At 45.7% G+C, this 24,766-nt stretch overlaps 1 protein-coding gene across 1 annotated transcript in view; it reads left to right on the forward strand.

Annotated features, from left to right (window-relative positions):
- Nucleotides 1-13,304: 13,304 nt before the first annotated feature.
- The window catches only part of PLGRKT (plasminogen receptor with a C-terminal lysine), an 83,511-nt gene continuing 72,049 nt past the window's right edge, over nt 13,305-24,766 (forward strand). The window contains exon 1 of the mRNA XM_075851980.1: nt 13,305-13,489. The gene's annotated coding sequence lies outside the window, so the exon portion shown is untranslated. The remainder of the gene's footprint in view (nt 13,490-24,766) is intronic.

Consider the following 24,766-nt stretch of genomic DNA (forward strand, 5'->3'; position numbering starts at 1 on the left):
GCTGTTCTTTGCCCGGTTCCAGTTTGAGCTCCACTACCGTCCGGCCGACAAGAATGTGATGGCCGATGCCTTGTCCAGGTCGTTCGAGACAGAGGACACTATGGAGTCTCCACAGAATATCATTAACCCGTCCTGCATCATCCATGTCAATCCTCTGCAAGTTAGAGACATTCCCCCGGGAAGGACTATTGTGCGTCTGGCTGACAGAGGAAGAATTCTCCACTGGGGACACAGTTACAAATTGGCAGGTCACACTGGTGTCCGTAAAACCCGAGACCTGTTGCTCGTCAGTTCCGGTGGCCCACGCTGCCCAAAGACATCATGGACTTTGTCTCCTCCTGCACAGTTTGCGCAGCAAATAAAATTGCCCACTCCAAACCGGCGGGCCTGCTCCTGCCGCTGCCTGTGCCCGATGCCCCCTGGCAACATATTGCTATGGACTTTGTCACGGACCTGCTTCTCTCTGCTGGTTGCAGTATGGTCTGGGTGGTGGTGGACCGATTTTCCAAGATGGCTCATTTTGTTCCACTGACCGGCCTAACGTCCGCTTCTCGACTGGCCAATCTCTTCGTCCAACACATCTTCTGTCTGCACGGCTTGCCTCTACATATTGTGTCTGATCGGGGGGTTCAGTTCACCTCAAAGTTCTGGAGAGCCCCCTGTGTACTCATCGGTGTGAAGTTGGACTTTTCCTCTGCCTACCATTCCCAGTCCAATGGTCAAGTCGAGAGAATAAATAAATTTATGAAGAACCATCTACGACACTTTATCTCCAGGCAGCATGATGACTGGGTGCAGCTGCTTCCTTGGGCTGAGTTCTCCTGCAACAACCACACTAGTGAGTCCACCACTAAGAGTCCATTCTTCATTGTCTATGGCCAACATCCTCGAATACCTCTTCCTGTTTCCACTAAGTCCCAGGTGCTTGCAGCTGACTCTGCATTCAGGGACTTTCTGCTGGCGGTCGACCGCATGAAAAGAAAGGCAGACACAAGAAGACGAGAGCCTCCCCAGTTCCTTCCAGGCACTAAGGTCTGGCTGTCCTCTAGGAATATCCGGCTGAGGGTGCCATCGCACAAGTTTGCTCCCAGGTTGCTTGTCCCTTCGAGATTTTGCAACAAATCAACCCTGTTTCCTACAAGCTTCAGCCGGTGATCTTGAACCGCTACTCAAAGACTTCCACAGTGGCTCCCAGCGGTTCATCAGAGACTTTTGAGGTGAAGGAGATCCTGGACACCAAGAGAGTGGGTGGAAGAACCTTTTATTTGGTGGATTGGAGGGGGTTTGGTCCTGAAGAGAAATCCTGGGAGCCAGAAGAGAACCTCAATGCCCCTACCCTCTGGCCCCAAGAGGGGGGATACTTTCACACCCACGCCCGCAGCCATGGAACTGTGAGTGCTGGTCCCCATCTTCACCTCAGGAGATGCCAGCACTCACTTCCACTTTTCCCGGCCGGGTCCCGTAGGGTGCGCGTGCACGCTTGTGCCCCTTCTTAAAGGGCCAGCGTGCGCACCTGAAGTTAAGTACAAAATTGACCCATGAGCACTCTGGACTATAAGAGGGGCCCAGCCCCTTACTGCCATGCCTGAGCCTTGTTGTCGTTACCCTAGTCTGTCTATGCAAATGGCCTCCTAAGTGTTTTTCAGTTCCCAGTGTTTCCCGTTCCTGCTACCTGTAACCTGTATCCCGTGCTATCCTGGTCAAGTGCCGTGCTGAGATGAAGTCGTGCTGTGCTGAGTACCACGCCTGTCCTGCTACACCACACCTGGCGCCTGCCTCCTGCCTGCCTGCTGCCTAGTCCCAGCCGAGCCTGTCTTGCTACTGTCTGAGCTACCACAGGTACACTATACGTACTATAGACTGTGATTTGTGTCCTGTTGGCCAGCTGCCATACCGTCAAGGCGGTACGGCCCAGTGGGTCCACGTACCCAATGGGAAACATGGTTTTACATTTAAAAAGTCTCCCTTGTCTGTGATTGGAGAACCTCAAGCCTATTCCCCTTTTGAAATATAATTTTGTAATGAGATTTTGGCAATAAACTCAGAGGAGTATTTTTGGGTATACAAAGCAGTGTCTCTGTGTCTCTTACTTCTCTCTGATATATCTATATAACCTATGATTTGTATCTGGATACATTTACTGGGCGAGTGTCAGTTGATATACTCTTCTAAAACTTCAGTCTAATATACAGTATATTTTGCCAATGATTGCGACAACAACATATTTTCCACTGAACACGCTCCTGGGGGAGAAAGACACAGTGCAACACAAAAAGGACGTCATAACTCTGGCAGATACATAAATATTGCAAAGCACAAATAAAGTCCCCTATAAGTAATGGGGTTTACCACCACATTCTTACACCAAGATGTAAGCTTTAGCCCTTATATTCGAGTCGCAGCAAGGGATTAAATTCATAATTCATGATGGCTATGTGGAAACATTTTGTGATGGATCCATTTTGGTATAATGATAGGGTATTCCATAAATGTCTGATCAGTGGCAGTCCGTCCGCTGTTTTTCCCCGGAAGAACGGAAGAACGGGGGACAGTGTCCCCTGTTGCTGCTCTGGAGCTTAGCCAAATTGGAAGGTAATGGCTAATGCTGTAACTTCACATATGCATCGCAGCCTCTATAGGAGTCTGTGGACAATGACAGAAACAGCCAAGGAAATTCTTATATTCACTGTAATTAAGAGTGACAACGCATGCATTGCCACCTCCCTACCTCTTGGTAGGAAGCCCAGAGGACAGACCCACCTAATGATCAGACATTCATGGTATATCCAATCAATATTCCAAATCTGTCTTTCAAGGATAAACCCCTTTATCATTTAAAGTCAAATATTGTCTTTTTCCAATCATTGTCATTTCAGGTGGCTTTTCAGAATAAGCTGCAATGTGTGTGACCATTATATGACGTGCATTTATCACCAGTTTTCCCCTTCTGCTGGCTTTAATTCTAGTTGTCAGTTTTCCCTGAACTCAGCTCCAGAGGGGGAGGAGACTAGCTGTCTCCCATCTACAGGACACATAGAGATAAGAGAAGATCCTGCTCCACTATCTCTCTCCCCTATCTCTCTCACATACACAGAGAAGCTGGGGTGAGACAGTAAAACACTTGCTGGAAGCTGCCACAACATCCTTCTGTGTTTCTCTCTGCAGTTGCTCCACCCCCTTCCCTTTCCTTCTCTATTGACTTTTATGGGCAGCAGCTGTAACCCGATCCCTCAGTGTTCTGATAATCCGCCTTTATCTCTGCCTCACTGAAAACTAATTTTTTTTCAGTGAATTGAGAAGTAAGTGATCAGTGCAGGATAAAGCACACCTCCCAACTTTCAAGTAACACAAAGAGGGACAACCGATACGGTGCGCATGGCAAGTTTTTTTCCTTTTAAGTCACTGGAGAGTCCCCTTCTTTTTTGCGTAAATCTTACATGGAACAGGTTTTCACCACATTTTTTTGTACGGACCATTTATATACTTTCACAAGTTATTCATGTTCCCCCTTAGTTGTCTCTTTTCAAGACTAAATACATTGAATTATTTTCATCTTACTTCATAACTAAGATTCTCTATGCCCCTTTTAGTTTAGTTGCTCCAGAGCATCCTTTCTATGAACTGGAGACCAGAACTGAACTGCATATTCTAGATGAGGCTGCACTAATACTTTGTAAAGTGGTAATATTATGTCTCTGTACCACGAGTCCATGCCTCTTTTATTGCACAACAGTATTCTTCTGGATATGGTGCATGCAGATTGTTGGTACCCAGATGCATAACTTTACATTTAACCACATTGAACCTAATTTGCCAAGTGGACGCCCAAACACTCTGCATCTAAGTTGGTGTGTAATTTATGAACATCTTCCTTAGACTAAATTAGACTACATTGGCTCTGTTCTTATTGCGTTTAAATGGACACTAACTTTTCAAACAACTTATGCTAATTTAATAGTATACCTGATGTAGAACAACTTGGTAACTTACTCACTGTTAAACTGTAGTTGTTTTATCCATGCAAATGCTGTGTAAAGTTACTGCCCCTAGTTGTCTCCCTTCTTGTAATCTACTGTCCACCCCCTGTTGTCAAGCAAAACCTATCCCTAGTTACAGAGCAGAGGAGACTGACTGCAGGAAATGGGGGGGGGGGGTCACAACCTGCCCATAGAGGTCTACGGGGAGGGCAGGGGTAGAGAAACAAATACACCCTGAATTTAAGTCTATGGAAGGGGGAGGGGTGAGCAGGAGGAGAAAGCAGGAGCAAAGTTAGAAAGACACAGACTGCTGGTAAGATTTCTCATAGTTGTCAACATTTGAATTTTTTTCCAGGCACACCTAGAGTGTGGCTTCTTTGGTGGGTGTGTCTTATGGGGGGCATGAATTATCTGGTGGGTGTGGCTCATGGAAATGGGTTTTTTCCAAGAATTTCTGCATACAAATAAACAAATAAAAATGTCTGCACTCGTTTAGCTAACAGCTACTATGATGGCCAGTATCTCTCTGGGTATCTGTTTGTATACAGGCAGGTGATGTCTCACTTTATCACTAGGGCTAGGAGATATGTGCTTACCATTTATGGTAGCGTAAAAACAGGTGTCGATAGTACCACACACAGTGCCCTTTGTAGATGGTGCCCCACACTGCCCCCAGTAGATAGTGCCACACACTGCTCCCTGTAGATAATGCTACAGTGCCCCCTGTAGATAGTGCCACATGGCCCTCCTGTAGATAGTGCCACAGTGCCCCCCTGTAGATAGTGCCACACAGCCCCCCTGTAGATAATGCCACAGTGCCATCTGTAGATAGTCCCGGTAGATAATGCCACAGTGCCCTCTGTAGATAGTGCCACAGTACCCTCTGTAGACGGTGCCACCACATGGTTATTGTTTTTTTTTTACTATGGGAGCCTATGAGCGTATATGCCTATACAGAGGGATACAGTAAATAATATATATACTGCATGGTATATGTTGTTGTTTTTTATTACTATGAGAGCCTATGAACGTATACCTATACAGAGGGATACAGTAAATAAAATATATACCGCACGGTATATATATATATATTTTTTTTTTATGGGAGCCTATAAACGTATGCCTATACAGAGGGATACAGTAAATAAAATATATACCGCACAGTATATGTTTTTTTTTGGTTTTTTTTACTATGGGAGCCTATGAGCGTATGCCTATACAGAGGGATACAGTAAATAAAATATGTACCGCACGGTATATGGGTTTGTTTTTTTTTTTACTATGGGAGCCTATGAGCGTATGTCTATACAGAGCGATATTGTAAATTGAATATATACCGCACGGTATATCGGTTTGTTTTTACTATGGGAGCCTATGAGCGTATGCCTATACAGAGGGATACAGTAAATAAAATACATACCGCACGGTATATGGGTTTGTTTTTTTACTATGGGAGCCTATGAGCGTATGCCTGTACAGAGGGATACAGTAAATAAAATACATACCGCACGGTATATGGTTTTTTCTTTCTATGGGAGCCTATGAGCGTATGCCTATACAGAGGGATACAGTAAATAAAATACATACCGCATGGTATATGTTTTGTTTTTTTTTACTATGGGAGCCTATGAGCGTATGCCTATACAGAGGGATACAGTAAATAAAATATATACCGCACAGTATATGGGTTTGTTTGTTTTTAGAATGGGAGCCTATGAGCGTATGCCTATACAGAGGGATACAGTAAATAAAATACATACCGCACGGTATATGGGTTTGTTTGTTTTTACTATGGGAGCCTATGAGCGTATGCCTATACAGAGGGATACAGTAAATAAAATATATACCGCACAGTATATGGGTTTGTTTGTTTTTAGAATGGGAGCCTATGAGCGTATGCCTATACAGAGGGATACAGTAAATAAAATATATACCGCACAGTATATGGGTTTGTTTGTTTTTAGAATGGGAGCCTATGAGCGTATGCCTATACAGAGGGATACAGTAAATAAAATATATACCGCACAGTATATGGGTTTGTTTGTTTTTAGAATGGGAGCCTATGAGCGTATGCCTATACAGAGGGATACAGTAAATAAAATATATACCGCACAGTATATGGGTTTGTCAGTGGCGGATTAAGTAGACCATGGGCCCTGGGCTGTTACCCAAACTTGGGCCCCCCTTCCTCACCGTAACTATTTTTAACACTACCTTTTTGGGCAAGCATTAACAGTGTTACGATTCCCCTTGTCACAGCGCGGTGTCCCTACATACTGACAGGATCACACTGTGCAGGGACACAACCTCCTGACAAGGGGAATTGTCTATCAGTCCTGGACCGAAGAAAGACTTTTTGTGAAATACAAGGATTTCCTGTAATAAACATGTCAGGAGAGGTGACAGATTCTCTATAAATCTAGTGACTCACAGGTGACGACGTCTCAGATTCTAGTAGTTATCATGGTGCCACATACTGTGCCCCTAAATATAATCGCACCAAACACTGCGCGCCTGAATATAATAATACCACACACTGTAAAACACTACATACACACAGCCCCCTGTACATAGTGCCACACACAGCCCCTGTAGATATTACACACCCCCATAGATATCGCCATACACAGCCCCCTCTATATATCACACATCCCCCTCGTAGAGAGCGTTACACACAGCCCCCTATAGATCGTGCCATACAGCCCCCCTGTAGAGAGCGCCACACAGCCCTCCCCCTCTTGTAAATAGCACCAAAAAGCCCCCCCTATAAAGAGCGCCACACACATACCACGGTGAATAGCACTACACAGCCCCCCCTTGCCTCACAGCGCTCCCCCTTGTATATAGTGCCTCACAGCGCTCCCCCTTGTATATAGTGCCTCACAGCGCTCCCCCTTGTATATAGTGCCTCACAGCGCTCCCCCTTGTATATAGTGCCTCGCAGCGCTCCCCCTTGTATATAGTGCCTCACAGCGCTCCCCCTTGTATATAGTGTCACACAGCGCTCCCCCTTGTATATAGTGCCACACAGAGCTCCCCCTTGTATATAGTGCCACACAGCGCTCCCCCTTGTATATAGTGTCACACAGCGCTCCCCCTTGTATATAGTGCCACACAGAGCTCCCCCTTGTATATAGTGCCACACAGCGCTCCCCCTTGTATATAGTGCCACAAGGTTATGTACACATTTAAAAACGTTATATTATAATTATATATATATATAGTATGTGTGTGTATCAGTGTGATTGATTGATTTTATTAAAAAATATTTTTACTTTTTGAGATACGGCTGCTTTGTATCCTGTATCCGTCAGGTCAGCAGGACTGACGGGATCAGTGACACGCAGGATCCACCTCAAATCTATCACATCTAAGATTATAATTTAGCGCAGGGCCCGTTTCACTGATCCCGTCAGTCCTGCTGACCTGACGGATACAGGATACAAAGCATCTGTATCTCAAAAAGTGAAAATATTTTTTAATAAAACGTAATTACAAAGTTGCACCAAACACACATTTTTATTAAAAAAAAATAAAACCGACGTGATTTTTGCGACATTTTTTTCCGTAGACAATGCAGGTTTCGTTTTTTATCGTTTTTATGCACACATTTTTTGCCATTTTAGAATTTTTATTCATAAAGTTTGAAAATAATAGTAAAAAAATAAGCTTTTTTACGTTTCAGCTATTTTTTTTGGTAATAACATAGTTTTACCCTAAAATAGACCTTTTATTTGTAATCGTTATTGTCTACCGTAAATTTTAATATATTACATGTCTATATTAGGGTAATTGGGTCAGCGCTAGCGTTACAACAATGATTGGCGGGGGGGGGGGGGAACGTTTTTTTTGGGGTGGGTATTTTATGTGTATTTATTATTTAATTTTTTTTTTGCACTTTACTATTTTTTATTACTATGTTCTGATCCTCAATGGTCAAAAAAGACCTTTGGGGAACTTTATATCTACTTTTTCTTTGTTTTAGGCCTCGTTTACACGAGCGTGTGCGTTTTGCGCGCGCAAAAAACGCAGCGATTTGCGCGCGTTTGTATGGCGTATGCACTGCGTATACGCAGCCTTGTTGCGTTTTAAACGCGCGCACGCCAAGCGTTTGCATCGCGCGTAAAAAACGCAGAGGGGATTAGTGGGACGCCCGCCTACAAATAGGCCAGCTGGCCCAACCCCTGCTTGCTGGTAGAAATCTGTTTGCAAGCTTATTTCCGCCTCTGCAGAAACCACAGTGTTTGTTTTTCCCTTCAAATTGGAATCGCTTTGACACCCAACTATTATGGCTTCGCCAGCACTGGCGCGTGTGCTTCTTCTCTGGATGATCTCACGTCGGTTTGGCCTGCGCCGACACATGCTGCAGCACCACACGCCTGGAAGAAGTCGCATTTGGGTTCACCCACTTGTGGCCCAACGTACAATAAAAGGGCATTTCCATACCCTGTTTGAGGACTTACGCCGGCATCCCGACAAATTTCGATCCTTCTGCCGCATGTCTGTGGCCACATTTGACCTTCTGCTTGAGCAAACTCGCTCTGGTCTCACCTTCCAGAATACGAACATGAGACGCTGCATTTCGCCCGAGGAACGTCTGCTTGTGACCTTGAGGTATGTATGAAGCTGCTATAAGTTAGTCCATGCCGCTGTCTGCTTTACCAGCCCCCCACTAACATGTGTTCTTCCTTACTTTTTCTTTCTCTTTATTTTCTAGATTTCTGGCCACAGGCAATAGTTATCATTCGTTGCATTTTGAATTTCTTTTGGGAGTGACCACCATTTCGTTCATTGTCACATCCACCTGTGTCGTGTTGTGGCAGAGTTTAAAGAGCACGGTCATGCCTCAGCCCACGACAGAACAGTGGCTAAGTATATCAGAGGGATTTCTTCGAGCTACTGAATTTCCTAATTGCATTGGTGCCCTTGACGGCAAACACATTCGTGTGAGAAAGCCCCCACGCAGTGGCTCGCAATACTATAACTACAAGCAGTATTTTTCCATGGTATTGTTAGCCTTGGCGGACACTAATTATTGTTTCTCTATTGTTGACATTGGCTCGTATGGAAGCTCGGCAGATGCCCGCATATTCCGTACATCAAGAATGGGGAAGCGACTCGTGAATAGGCGACTGGGGTTGCCGGAACCCTCCATCCTCCCAGGCTCCAGCGGGCCCCCAATCCCGTATGTAATCGTGGCAGATGAGGGGTTCGCACTCACAAGGCAAGTCATGCGTCCCTTTGCAAGAAGGGGCTTGGATGACCGTAGGCGCATGTTCAATCTCCGCCTGGGCAGAGCTCGGCGATGTGTCGAATGTGCCTTTGGCATTATGTCGAACAGGTGGCGTGTCTTTCTGTCCACAATGCAATTGTCCATGCATAATGTCACACGTGTTATCCAAGCGGGTGTAGTTCTGCATAACTTCTGCCGCATTAATGATGCAAACTTTGATGCTGACTATATCATAACACACGCAGACACCACTGACAATGTCCCGGTGATTCCTCTCGGGCGATCTGTCTCCTCCGGCCTTCGAGTTCGTGACACTTTGGCGGCATATTTTGAGTGCCCATCTGGACCAGCACCGTGGGGGGCTGATGACCTGTGAAGGGGTGAATGTTCTTTTGACGCCTCACTACCGACCTGAGATGTGGGCATTTTTTGTTTTGTTTCTTTTGTGTGTTGGGGTTGGGGTAGGGACTCGCAAAACATGAGGACCCTTGACGCGGGTTGCGAGCTTATATCTCTCGGGGTTTGAGCAGGACTTTACACAGTTGCCGACTTACTTTGCCCTTATATCCTGTTGTGCGGACTGCAGTTAGGGAAGTCCAATTTCAAGTCTACTTATTTAGCTACAGGGCCCATGGCAGGACCTAAACTTTGGAATCCCTTTCAAGCAATGTCAAACCACGAGAGATTAACTAAAACCTCATATCACATGTCCATGCATTGGTCCAAAAGGCCAGAAGTGTGTGAGAGTGTAGGCTAAGGAAATGTGTGCCAAACCTTCTGTTGGGTGGTCGAAAAGAATAATAAAACGAAATCAAACCATTACCTTTTTAATTTTTAATAAGGTATTCGGAACAATCCCCAATTTTGGGGTAAAAAACAAACACACCAACATGGTGTAAGGAAATTCAAACGCAAAACAGGATCACACAATATACGTGGCCAGGCCTGCACCAAACACAACAGTGCCGTCCATGAATTTTGGGCACCAACACACTCAGAGGTGTTGATATAGTTGGGCTGGGGAGGCATATGCCTGCATTTCAGCACCACTATGCTGGAGCTGGGAAGGTTGTTCCTGGCCAGCATAGTGGTGCTGATGTGGTGGCTGGAATGTGGGCCCCGCGAAGTGGGGAGCCATAGGGCGCACGTATGGATGAGGACGGGCCATATGGGGAACAGGGTGAAATTGGCCAGGCACCTGGGCCGTGGGTGGCGGCATGTAACTATTTCGCCACTGCTCGATTGCCGTGAAACACGGATGTGGATTGTGTGGCGGTCTGCAAGCGTCGATCAATGTGACGATCGACGCCTGCAGACGGCCCATAAGGTCCATCGGCACCAGGCGGAGGAGGGGCACAATGCTGCGGCCAAAGGCATCATTGCCATCCTCCTCTGCGGCTCGCCTCAAATACTCGAGGACCCGCGTATCCACCTGGGCAGATGTGGAGGGCTGTGGGGCACGAAGACGCCGACTGCGGGCTCGCACGGGCCGCTCCTGGGCTGGAGAGCCAACCGGCCGTTCGGACTGGCCTGGTGCGGGCTCCTGGGGTGTCGGCTCGGGGCTGGGTGGCAGGATATTGGGAGCAGGGGCTTCGGCCACAGACTCCCCCACGTCAGTCTCCTCTGCTGTATCCTCCAAATTGTCGGTGGTTCTACAAGGAGGCAAAAAATTATGAGTACAAAATCTAACAATGCCCACAACAACACGTTGACAGACAGGACCTGGACAAACACACAGTACACTCATGCAACGACATAAATGCTTACGTGCGCATATCCATGATGTCCTTCAGGAACATCAGCTGTTTAGTATAAATGTAGGGCCGTTTGCGAGATGGCCCATCTCCGCTGCGTCCCTTGTCACCCATCTCTCGCCTGAATTGATCACGGCAGCTCCGCCACCGTGTCTTGATATCTTGGACTGGTGTATGAAACAAAAACAAAACACGCCATCAGAACTATCACCTCTCACTCCAAAATGAAGGGCCCTGCAATGGCAATGCGGTGGGACGTGGGAAGCACCTGCTCCACCAAAGTTTCTCGTGCTCATGTGCGCAATACACATACAGGGCCCAGGTTTTCTATAGGCATGACAGGCATTGACAGAAAATGCCAGGTACTCACCCAACCGAGTGCGGTCACTGGTTCGGCCTGTCTCCCACTCTTGCCCAAATAGGTTTTGGGCCACCAACTCCCATGCGTCCTCCTTCACCGTCCGGTTGTGATACTCCTCACATCTATTATCCCATATTGCTGGATGCTCCTGGATAAAAAGAATGAGGCGCTCCACATCCATCCCGCGCGGCATGGCTGTAGTATGTTGCTGTGTTGAAACACTACAAAATATCCCCCGTCAACTCTCCTGGCACTGGCTAGTCTTGCCCCCTCGCAGTTGAAAGGCAGGCACTTCCTGGTTTGGAGAAGCTTTGTGTAGCTTTATAGACTATTTAGAATGGACATAACAGCTCTTGCGTGTTTTTCGCGCATGCAACGCAGGACCGTCCGTGTGGCATGCGTTGTTTTCACGCACCCATTGAAGTCAATGGGTGCGTGTTGCGTGAAAAACGCAAGATTATAGAACATGTCGTGAGTTTTACGCAACGCACTCACGCAGCGCAAAATACACGCATCGTCTAAACAGCCCCATAGACTATTATAGGTCCGTACGACACGCGTGAAAAGCACGCGCGTCGCACGCGCGTATAATACGCTCGTGTAAACGAGGCCTTACACCATGTTTTTCCACTGTAACTGGAGCTGCACAGCAGCCCCAGTTACAGGGGAAATCAGCCCTCTCACAGTGACGATTGTCACTAATAGGGCTGTGCTGGGTCTAGTAAGACCCAGCAACAGTCTGCCACTAACGGCACCCGGCGATCATGTGACCCGTCACATGATCACCGGGAGCAATAGAGACAGCGCCGCTGCTGCTGTCTCTATTCCTGTACACAGCGTTCATTGAACGCTGTGTAAAAGAGATCAGAGAAGACAGAAGCAGCGAAAGCTGCTTCTATCCTCTCCTCAGGGTCCCCGGCAGTCACTGACAGCCGGAGACCCGACATTCAGCTGCCCGATCGCGCGGGCAGCAAGTTAAAACCCGAGCCGTAGAAAGTCTATGGCTCGGGTTTTAAGCACCCGTCCCTGACCGCTGGCCGTAAAAATACAGCCAGCGGTCGGGAACCAGTTGGGCAGGAGGATAAGCTTGTACTGACCTCAGCGCCGGTGACCGCCCGCCGGCTCTTCTCTTGCTGCTTTGGAGTAACAGAACAGCCGTCCGTCGCTGTTCTGTTACTCAATGGCGGCGGCCCGCACTGTCAGGGAGGTGTGTCCTACCCCTGGATCCCGGCGAATTCCCTGCTCCTCCCCATTTTCGGCCGTTAGCAGCGCTAGCGCGCTGAATAGATTTAGGAGATGATGTGCGTTTCGGGCTGCCATGGGCCCCCTGGGAGCCTCGGGCCCCGGGCGGCCGCCCGAAACGCCCATATGATAATCCGCCACTGGGGTTTGTTTGTTTTTAGAATGGGAGCCTATGAGCGTATACCTATACAGTGACATTCTTGGAACTCTTCTGTAGGAGGTATATGTCGAAAATCACCAGCCAACCCAACCCTGGTTAACAATTCTATGTGAATGAACACCAATGACCGCTTCACATAACTGCCATATTTTTGTCACGTTTTTCAGTAACTGGCTGAGCTAACACTTTACATAAGTTATTTACACATTTTCAGTATCTGTAAAACTTTCTGTAGTCTTACTCATCTTAAAGAATAACATAGAAAGGAATGTATTAAATGTATCGTTTCTTCTTGATTTGCATGGTAATTACCATCACTACTTAAGTGGGAAATTACATAATCTCACAATTAGCCAGAGCGATTATTTTCAGTCACATGATTTTTTTCCCTCATGGTCATGTGATTGCTAAGGAACACGTTTCTCACGTTGTTGTATCTGAAATTGACCAGTAGAGGCCGCTCCAACCTGTTCGGAATAAACATAGTCAAAGCTGAAGTCAAAACATCACTTTTAAAACGCCCACCCGGCATAGACACACCCTTCCTGTACATGCTGCACGCGCCACCTACTGTTAACGCTTTCGCTGCTGGAGTAGAGGGCTCGTGTGCCTTGTGAAGTCGCAAGCTTTCAGTTCCAAGGCCGTGCAGAAACAGTTAATGAGCCTATGTCATTGACAGCACAGATCTGACCTTTCTCCTCCCCTGTAACGAGAGTCACTTGTAGGAAGGAGAGCACAGGAATCTCCACTCTGATCGACACGGTAAATTCATGTCGTCCTGGTCCTATTCATGTATGATTATATATTGTGCAAGGACTGGGTGCTGATAGTATACTATAACATTATAATAGTCTATGTACCGATAATGAAGAGCTAGCTGATGTTGTCTGAGCTGCTAGTAATAAGTCACCTGGATAAAATCGTGTGTATGTGTGTATATATATATATATATATATATATATATATATATATATATTACACACAGCATATGTCTATGTACGTGTGTCTGTGTATATATATATATGTGTGTGTGTATATGTATATACAGTATGTATATATGTACGTGCTTCTGTATGTGTGTGTATATACAGTGTGTGTGTGTGTGTGTGTGTGTGTGTGTGTGTGTGTGTGTGTGTGTATATATATGTGTATATGTGTATATGTATATTAGGGATGCATCGAAACTTCGATACTGTTTAGATACCGTGCACCCTCAAGCGGTTCGATACCGTTATTTCATGTATTTCGATACTAAGCTCAGCTGAGCATTGTAACACATGAATGTTTTTAGAGCGGGGCTGCGACTGTGTAATACAGCCATTGCCCCGCTTCGGAGTCGTGCGCGCGGTTAGCATGATGTGATGCGACCAGCGCTGCACTAATGAGCGCCGGCACTGGAGGCAGAACATGGCGGGGTGTTATGTCTTCAGTGCCTGAGCCGCCACTCATTAGTGCAGCGCCGGCCGCATCACCTCATGCTGACCGCGCGCACACTTAATATCAGGAGCGGGGCAATGACTGTATTACGCAGCCCTGCTCTATAACGGCGAAACCTCTCGTCTCCGCCGTTATTCTCCTGAATGCTGCGATCAAAGCGGACTGCAGCATTCAGGGGAAAATGAGAAGGGGGATGCCCCTTTGGATCACGTCACAGGGAAATCCTGTGACGTGATTGAGGGCCATACCATATATGGGCAGACAGCCCAGGGTCCATTGAAGGACCCCAGGGCTGTCTTACCATATCTCCTGTTAGGGCATACTTAGGTATGTCCTAACAACTGCCTGTACTATCAGTACACAGGCTAATGTACTGGCATATAGATATATGCCAGTACATTAAAGTTTAAAAATAAAAAGTAAAAAATATAAATAAAAGTAATGTTAAATTTAAAAAACAAAAAACACACACATTAAAATAAGTCTCGGTACATAAAATATAATTCGGTATCGCCTTGATCACGTGGTGCTTTTCTGTTTTCATTCATAGTTTTGACTACTGTAGCGCGCATCACTTCAATGGGTGCGTGATGCGCGAAAAACGGGCAAATATAGGACATGTCGTGAGTTTTACGCAGCGGACATACGCTGCGTGAAAATCACGGACAGTCTGAACGGCCCCATTGACTAACATAGGACGTGTTATACGTTCGTCTGAATAAGCCCTAAAACGGACAGGCATCTGCTATGCCTCCGGCATGACCTAGCAGGCATTCACTACAGGCAGACCTGGGGGCCTTTATTAGGCCCCCCCGGCTGCCATCACAGACACAGAGACTCGGTGGGATGAGAGGGGGCTCCCTCCCTCTCTCCAAAACAACTTAGATGCGGTGCTCTCTATTGAGCGCCGCATCTGAGGGCTTAAACAGGTCGATACTTATATCGATCTTACACGTTCGAGCAGGGATGCCCCCAGCCCTCAGCTACCTCTGGTAGCTGAGAGCAGGGAGATTTAACGGCTCCCTGTTCTGTCTATTTATTCTGATGCAGCGCCGTAAAAAGGCGTATGCATCAGAATAAAGCCCATTAGTAGCCGCCGTGAAAAAGCGTATTGGGGGTCACTAACTGGTTAAAAGGTCTTTAAAATGTGGTAAATACAATCTCAGATAAACACCACCATATGACAAATTAACCCCTTAACTGCCTGCTGTCTTTTGACGGCAGGCTGTTCAGGTCCCCAGTCTACAGTGATGTCTTTTGGCTCATTCTCTAAGCAGGACTCTTCACTAACTGCTCCTGAACTTCGAGCAGCCTTCTGAACACAGCTTAGATCGGAAAAAATTACGACCCCAGCTGTTTAACTTTTTCACCGCCGCGTTCTGTGACCGCGGCATGATCAAAGTCAGCCTACCTTATTCTATCGCATCACTGGGAATGAGATCAGAGACCGGGGAACCCTCTGCAGTCAGCCCTGGATTCTTAGAATGGACCACAGTGCTGTCTGTTCTCTAAGCCTGCTGTTAGGGGACACCATAACGACTTGTACAAAACAAAACTGCAAAATTCCCCCCCCCAAAAAAAAATCAAATGAAACTTAATAAGCCCCATGTACCCTAAAATAGTACGAATGAAAATTACACCGTATCCCGCAAGAAACAAACTCACATATGGCTCCAGTGGATCTACGGGTGTCCGGGTGCTAAGACCCCCACCGTTGCTGAGACAAAGATGCAGAAGCGCTCACCTGAGCGCTTTGCACCTTCAGCTGTGATCAACGCTCATAGTCAGGCTGAAGACGGCTCACATAGAATATCTATGAGAGCCGTCTTCATCCTGACAGGGATCGCTGATCGCAGCCGAAGGCACAGGGCACTTAGCTGAGCGCTACTGCACCTTCGTTTCAGGAACTGTGGGGGGGGGTCTCTGCACCTGTACCCCCACCGATCTAAACTTTTGATATGTCTCTTTGACATATCAAAAGTTTGAAAGTGTGGTCACTCTTTAACCCCTTAACGCTCAGAGACGTACTATTCCGTCATGCTGACCGCCCCGATCGCGCTCAGTGATGGAATATTAGGTCGCGGGAGTAATGGCCATTTCGGCCGTCTTCCCCGACACATACAGAAGCTGTGACAGCTGCTGTCTTGTACAGCAGTTGCCGCAGCTCCTATAGCAGGACCGATCACGCTGTCCCCGCTGATTAACCCCTTAAAAGCCGCGTTCAATAGCGATCGCGGCTTTTTAGGGGTTAAGCTACCATCGCCGGCCTGCTACACGATAGCGGCCCGCGATGGTGACTATGGCTATGCCATCGACGGAAGCCTAGTGGGTCCTGAAAAAGTCAGGACCCACTATGCTTGCTGTCAGTGAGTAGCTGACAGCTCTAATACACTGCACTACGCATGTAGTGCAGTGTATTAGAATTGCGATCAGGGCCTCCTGCCCACAAGTCCCCCAGTGGGACATTGTTTCGTTATTTATCCCGCGCGGAGAACGCCGTAAATGAAAATAATAATAAACCGTACCAGAATCACAATTGTTTGGTCACTTCACCTCCCAAAAAATTGAACGGCTTTCTTGATGGAAAAATAAAAAAGTTCTGGCTCTTAGAATAAGGTAACACAAAAAGTGAATGATTTTTTACAAAAAGTATTTTATTGTGCAAACGCCATAAGACATAAAAAAACCTATAAACATCTGGTATCGCTGTAATCGTATCGCCCCGCAGAATAAAGTGAATATGTCATTGATAGTGCACGCTGTAAAAAAATAAATAGAATAAAAAAACAGCAATTCTACTAGTCACCACGCCTCTTAAAAATAGAATAAAAACTGATCAAAAAGCCACATGCACCCCATGAAAACTACAATGAATTCCTCAAGGGGTCTAGTTTCCAAAATAGGGTCACTTTTGGGGGGTTTCCGCTGTTTTGGCACCACAAGACCTTGTCAAACCGGACATGGTGCCTAATAAAAAGGAGGCCTCAAAATCCACTAGGTGCTCCTTTACTTCGGAGGCCGGTGGTTCAGTCCATTACCGTACTAGGGCCACATGTGGGATATTTCTCAAAACTGCAGAATCCGGGCAATAAATATTAAAGAGGCTCTGTCACCAGATTTTGCAACCCCTATCTGCTATTGCAGCAGATAGGCGCTGCAATGTAGATTACAGTAACGTTTTTATTTTTAAAAAACGAGCATTTTTGGCCAAGTTATGACCATTTTTGTATTTATGCAAATGAGGCTTGCAAAAGTCCAACTGGGCGTGTTTACAGTAAAAGTCCAACTGGGCGTGTATTATGTGCGTACATCGGGGCGTTTTTAGTTCTTTTACTAGCTGGGCGTTAGGAATGGGAGTGTATGATGCTGACGAATCAGCATCATCCACTTCTGTTCGTTAACACCCAGCTTCTGGCAGTGCAGACACACAGCGTGTTCTCGAGAGATCACGCTGTGACGTCACTCACTTCCTGCCCCAGGTGTCGGCCACATCGGCACCAGAGGCTACAGTTGATTCTGCAGCAGCATCAGCGTTTGCAGGTAAGTAGCTACATCGACTTACCTGCAAACGCCGATACTGCTGCAGAATCAACTGTAGCCTCTGGTGCCGATGTGTCCTCGCTCGGCCGACACGATGCAGGACCTGGGGCAGGAAGTGAGTGACGATACAGCGTGATCTCTTGAGAACACGCTGTGTGTCTGCACTGCCAGAAGCTGGGCGTTCTGAAGAGAAGTGGATGATACTTCTCATCAGAACGCCCAGCTAGTAAAAGTAGTAAACACGCCCCGATGTACGCAAATAATACACGCCCAGTTGGACTTTTACTTTAAACACGCCCAGTTGGACTTTCGCAAGCCTCATTTGCATAAATACAAAAATGGTCATAACTTGGCCAAAAATGCTCATTTTTTAAAAATAAAAACGTTACTGTAATCTACATTGCAGCGCCGATCTGCTGCAATAGCAGATAGGGGCTGCAAAATCTGGTGACAGAGCCTCTTTAAGCTGCGTTTCTCTGGTAAAACCTTTTGTGTTCTAGAAAAAAATGGTATAAAAAGGATTGTCTGACAAAAAAAAATATGTAAATTTCACCTCTACTTTGCTCTAAATTCCCGTGAAACACCTAAAGGGTTCATACACTTTCTAAATGCTGTTGTGAATACTTTGAGGGGTCTAGTTTCTAAAATGTGGTGTTTCATAGAGGTTTCTACTATATAGGCCCCTCAAAGCAACTTCAGAACTGGAACCTAAAAAAAATAAATAAGAGGCAATACTTTGCTTCTTTTCATTATACTGATAATGAGCCGTGCCCACCCCGAGATGACCCCGATTTTGAAAGTTTGTATAAACGGAGACCCCTATTAGACCGTTTCAGTGCCCGGTGTTCCCAAGCATACACCCCCGAGAAGTGTATTTCTATTGATGAGTCCTCGGTACATTTTAAAGGGAGGCTTCAATTCCGCCAGTACCTGCCGGGTAAGAGGGCAAGGTATGGCGTGAAGATGTATAAGCTGTGCGAGAGTGCATCAGGGTATACTTACAAATTTAGGAGATATGAAGGAAAGAACACCAGTATTCAGCCCCCAGAATGCCCCCCCCTTACTGGGAGTTAATGCAAAAATTGTGTGGGATTTGGTGCACCCGCTGCTGGACCAGGGTTACCACCCCTACCTGGATCATTTTTATACCAGCGTTCCACTCTTCAGGTGCCTCGCTTCCAGAAGTACTGCGGCATGCGGCACTGCTGGAAGAAATCTGAGAGGCCTCCCTAAGACTCTGCTTGGGCACACTCAGAAGGGGTGAGAGCAGGGCACAATCCAGCAGCAACATATTGTATGTCAAGTACATGGACAAGAGAGATGTCCTTGTATTGACAACAATACATGGCCACACCAGTACCCATGTACCAGTAAGAGATACTAGTACAGAGACCCCCAAACCAGACTGCATCCTGGACTACAATAGGTACATGGGAGGGGTGGACTTGTCAGATCAAGTCCTGAAGCCCTACAGCGCCATGCGGTGTGGTATAAGAAGCTGGCCGGGCACATCATACAGATGGCTTTGTGCAATGCGTACGTGCTACGTCGATGTACAGGCCAGACGGGAACTTTCCTGGAATTTCAAGAGGTGGTTATGAAAAAACTAATTTTTAGGGACCAAGAATGGGGGGCACCCAGTACTTCTGGAAGCGGGGCCACACGCATCGTACCAGGGCAACACTTTCCAGGAGAAGTTCCCCAAACTGGCAAGAAGGGAAAAAGTCAAAAGAGGTGCAAAGTCTGCTATGAGAGGGGGATAAGGGAGGACATAATATATCAATGTGACACTTGTCCCGAAAAACTAAGGCTCTGTATGAAAGAGTGTTTTAAAATGTATCATACATCCCTTGATTTTTAATCTACCCCAGTTTTACTTACCCTGATGCACTCCCTTCTGAGCCCTGCTGCGTGCCCAGGCAGCTGATAACAGCCACATTGAGGGTGTTGCCATACCCGTGAGAACCCACATTAGAGTTTATGTGGTGTATGTCTCCATTCAAAATGCTCACTACACCACTGGATGAATGCCTTAAGGGTGTAGTTTTTAAAACGGGGTCACTTCTTTGGGGTTTCAACTGCCCTCAGGGGCTTCTGCATACATGACTTCGCACCAGAAAATCCCCAGTAGGTCAAATGGTGGTCCTCTCCTTCTGAGCACTCCCATGGGCCCAAACGGCAGTTTATCACCACAAATGGGGTATTGCCTCACTCCGCACAAATTGGGCAACAAAATGGGGTATTTTAATTTATTGTGAAAATAAGAAATTATCAGCCAAAAACCACATATTATTGGAAAAAAATTATTTTGTTTTAATTCCCAGCCCAATTCAGATAAGTTCTGTGAAAAAACTATGGCGTTTAAAATGGTCACATTACCCATAAATTAATTCCTTGAGGGGTGTATTTTCCAAAATTGGGTCACTTCTGGTGGGTTTCCATTGCTTTGATACCTCTGGGGCTCTGCAAATGCGACATGGCACCCGAAAACCAATCCAGCATGATCTGCACTCCAAAGAACACACAGCGCTCCTTCCATTCTGAGGCCTCCCATGGGCCCAAACGGCAGTTTATCGCCACAAATGGGGTATTGCTGCACTCAGGAGAAATTGGGCAACAAAATGGGGTATTTTGTTCCCTGTGAAAATAAGAAATTTTGATGAAGAATGACATCTTATTGGAAAAAAATTAATTTTTTTAACTTCACAGCCTAATTCAAATACGTGCTGTGTAAAAACTGTGGCGTCAAAATGGTAATCACAACCATAAATTAATTGATTGAGGGGTGTAGTTTCCGAAATGGGGTCATTTTTGAGGGATTTCTACTGTTTTGGCTCCTCAACACCTCTTCAAACCTGGCATGTTGCCTATAATATATTCTAATAAAAAAGAGGCCTCAAAATGTACTAGGTCCTTCTTTGCTTCTGGGGCTTGTTTTAGTCCACGAGCACACTAGAGACACATGTGGGACATTTCTAAAAACTGCAGAATCTGGACAATACATATTTAGTAGTGTTTCTCTGGTAAAACCTTCTGTGTTACAGAAAAAAATGTAATACAATTGAAATTCAGCAAGAAAAATAAAATTTGCAAATTTCACCTCTACTTTGCTTTAATTCCTGTGAAATGCCTAAAGGGTTAAATAAACTTTCTAAATGCTGTTTTGAATACTTTGAGGGGTCTAGTTTTCAAAATGGGGTGTTTTATGTGGGTTTCTAATACATAGGCCCCTCAAAGCCACTTCGGAACCGAACAGGTACCTTAAAAAAAGGGCTTTTGAAATGTTCTTAAAAATATGAGAAATTGCTGTTTATGTTCTAAGTCTTGTAACGTCCAAGAAAAATAAAAGAATGTTCAAAAAACGATGCCAATCTAAAGTAGACATATGGGAAATGTGAACTAGTAACTATTTTGGGTGGTATAACCATCTGCTTTACAAGCAGATGCATTTAAATTCTTAAAAATTCTAATTTTTTTTATACATTTTCTCTAAATTTTGCAATTTTTCACCAATAAACACTGAATATATCGTCCAAATTTTACCACTAACATAAAGTCCAATGTGTCACGAGAAAACAATCTCAGAATCGCTTGGATAGGTTTAAGCATTCCGACGTTATTACCACATAAAGTGAAATATGGCAGATTTGAATATGCCAGAAAAATAGTGTGTGTGAAGGAAGGGTGTTATGATGTTTTCCAGGCACCATTATAGGTTTGCAGAGGCCTTGAGGTGCCATAACATAAGAAACACCCCTCAAAAAGACTTCATTTTGGAAACTACACCCCTTGAGGAATTAATCTATGGGTGTAGTGAGCATTTTGACCCCGCAGGTGTGTCTATCATTTTTCTATAATTGTGCTGTGTAAAATTGAAACTTACTTTATATTTTTACAACAATATCTGGTTTTAGCTCAATTTTTTTTTTTCACAAGGGGTAATAGGAGCAAATATACACCGACCGAAAAGTTTACTGTTTTCTATATAAAGCCGCTTGAGATGTTTTAAAAATACATGGAAACCCCTATAAATAAATGAAAGCTACACAAATATAATATATATACAGTCATGAGTAAAAAAACAAATATGGATTTACGTATCAGGACATAATAAAAGAACAGCTGGTCCTTAGAAGGTCTTAAAATTAGGTAAATACAACCTCGGGTGAACAACACATGAGAAATTACACTATGTCATTATTTAACAAAAACTAGGCCAAAATGGAAAAGCTAAGTACACCTCCTGAATCAATAGCTTGTAGAATGTCTTTTAACAGCAATAACTTCAAGTAATTTTCTGTATCACTTTATGAGTCTCTTACATCGTTCTGGAGGAATTTTGGCCCACTGTTCAGTTCATTGAGGTGTGTGGGCATTCATTTATGAACCGCTCTCTAAGGCCTCATGCACACGACCGTAAAAACACCCGTTATTGCGGGTCGTTATTACGACCCGCAATAACGGGCTCATAGGCTTCTGTTAGCCACGGGTACCTTCCCGTTTGCTCACGGGAAGGTACCCGTGCCGTTAAAAAAGATAGAACATGCCCTATTTCATGCCGTAATAACGGCACGGGCATCCCATAGAAGTCTATGGGGCTCCCGTAATCATGGGTGGCTGCGTGTGTTCACCCGTGATTACGGGAGCGTTGCGAGGTGAGGCGAGGTCAGGGGACTACCCGGTCTGCAGGCCACAGCCCAGTGGCGTAACTACCGCCGGGACTACAATGAAAACTATGGCAGAGCGGGGAGGTATCTCCCCGCTCTGCCATAAACAAAAGACATGTATCCCCTATCCTGTAAAAAATAAAAATAAAAGACGTTCATACTTACCGACAACTTCCTGCTTTCTCCAGTCCGGTCTCCCGCCCGTTGCCTTGGTGACGCGTCCCTCTCGACATCCGGGCCGACGTCCTGGATGACGTTTCAGGCCATGTGACCGCTGCAGCCAATCACAGGTCAATCACAGGCTGCAGCGGTCACATGGACTGCCGCGTCATCCAGGGATGTCGGGCTGGATGTGAAGAGAGGGACGCGTCACCAAGACAACGGCCGGGTAAGTATGAATTTCTTTAACTTTTATTACAGAAAAGGCTGTCCCTTCTCTCTATCCTGCACTGATAGAGAGAAGGGGCTGCCGATTAGTGCAGTGCTATTTTGCTGCCAAAAACGTGCTCGTAAATACGGGTGGAATACGTGTGACACCGGACCCATATTTACGAGCACGGGTTCGTAAATACTGGTGCAAAACGGGTGGAATACGTGTGACACCGGACCCGTATTTACGCCAGTATTTACGGGTGTGAAAAAATACGGTCGTGTGCATGAGGCCTAAGTCTGGATTCCCGCGGGTTGGATATGCTGCATAAAACCACCTAGAACTCGCAGCCCATTCCGTCCGAAAGAATTTTCTAGCTCAATTTCCGCCGTGGAAAGCAGTGCTAGAAAAAAACAAAAACGTTAATACTTACCCCTGCCATAGTCATGGCGGCGCGTCCCTCTGTTGTCGCTGCAGCACATGTGACCACTGCAGCCTGTGATTGGCTGCAGCAGTCACATGGGATGAGGCTTTGTTTTATGTCGCGGATATATATATATTTTTTTGATGCGTGGTTTGGGGAATAAAAAATGTACTGTGTAAGTTATATCATTTTATTTTTGCGGTGTGAGTATGGGAATAAGCTATTTTTGGCACTGTTTTTTTTTTGTTTTTTAACTCGTTCACGTTTCACGCTAAATAACCTGTTAAATAAATTCATTAGGTTATTACAGTCGTGTAGATACCTAATAATATGTGTAGCTTTTTTGTTTTTATGTAATCTAGGGGCAATAAGTGATCTATGGGTGTAGTGAGCATTTTGACCCCACAGGTGTGTCATACATTTTTTTTTTATAATTGTGCTGTAAAAATGAAACATTTTTATTTAATTTTTTTCCAATAATATCTAGTTTTAGTTTAAAATTGTTTATTTTTCACAAGGGATAATAGGAGCAAAAACAACCCTAAGGCCTCATGCACACTTCCTTCACCGTTTTATCGAACGTTTTTGACGGATCCGTGTGCGCATTTTGTTATCCGTGTGGTTTCCGCGTGCTTTGCGTTTCGGAGCGCCGAGCATGGTACTGTCCAGGGTGCTGAAAGAGCATGGTTGTTCAGCGCTAGTCACTGTACAGGGTGCTGAAAGAGTTAATGGGCTGCACTCATCGGCGGTAACTCTTTCAGCAGCCTGGACAGTGACTAGCGCTGAAGAATGACCATGCTCGGCGCTCGCAAAATACAATTCTAATTAAATAAAAAATAAAACAAAATCAGTTCATACTTACCCAGAACTCCCTGCTTTTTCCTCCTGTCCGGCCTCCTGGGATGATGTCTTATCCCATGTCACTGCAGCAGCCAATCACAGGCTGTAGTGGCGGTCACATGGGATAAAAGTCATAACAGAAGGCTGGACTGGATGACGTCAGACGGCCGGCCTCCTGGGATGACGCTTCCTCCCATGTGATCACCTCTGCAGCCAATCACAGGCTGCAGCGGCCACATGGACTGCTGCATCATACAGGAAGGTCGGACTGGATGAAGAAGAGGGACTCGTCACCAAGACAACGACCGGGGTACGTATGAACTGCTTTTTATTTTATTTTTATCAGCAGCCTCTTCTCTCTATCAGTGCTGGATAGAGAGAAGTGGCTGCCAATTAGTGTAATATCTCTAATGTACTTCTGCCTGCCCGGCCGTTGCTAGGCAACGGCTCCATCACACACGGGCGGCACACGGATGCCTTCAGTTTTTTTGACGGCCCCATTGACTTGCATGGGCCTCACGGTCACGGAATCTCGGACCAAAGTAGGACATGCTCTACTTTTGTCGGATCGGAGCAACGGGACCGTCAAAAAAACTGAAGTGTGCATGAATGAAATGAGTCCGGGTGCTAGCCGTCAGAAAAAACGGCTAGCACCCTGAAGGAAAAGACTGAAGTGGGCATGAAGCCTAAATTTGTTATGCAATTTCTCCTGAGTACGGTCAATGGCAATTCTTCCATAGATATGCAATTTCAGTGCCCAG

Source organism: Rhinoderma darwinii, chromosome 1 (assembly GCF_050947455.1).
Source record: "Rhinoderma darwinii isolate aRhiDar2 chromosome 1, aRhiDar2.hap1, whole genome shotgun sequence".
NCBI lineage: Eukaryota > Metazoa > Chordata > Amphibia > Anura > Rhinodermatidae > Rhinoderma > Rhinoderma darwinii.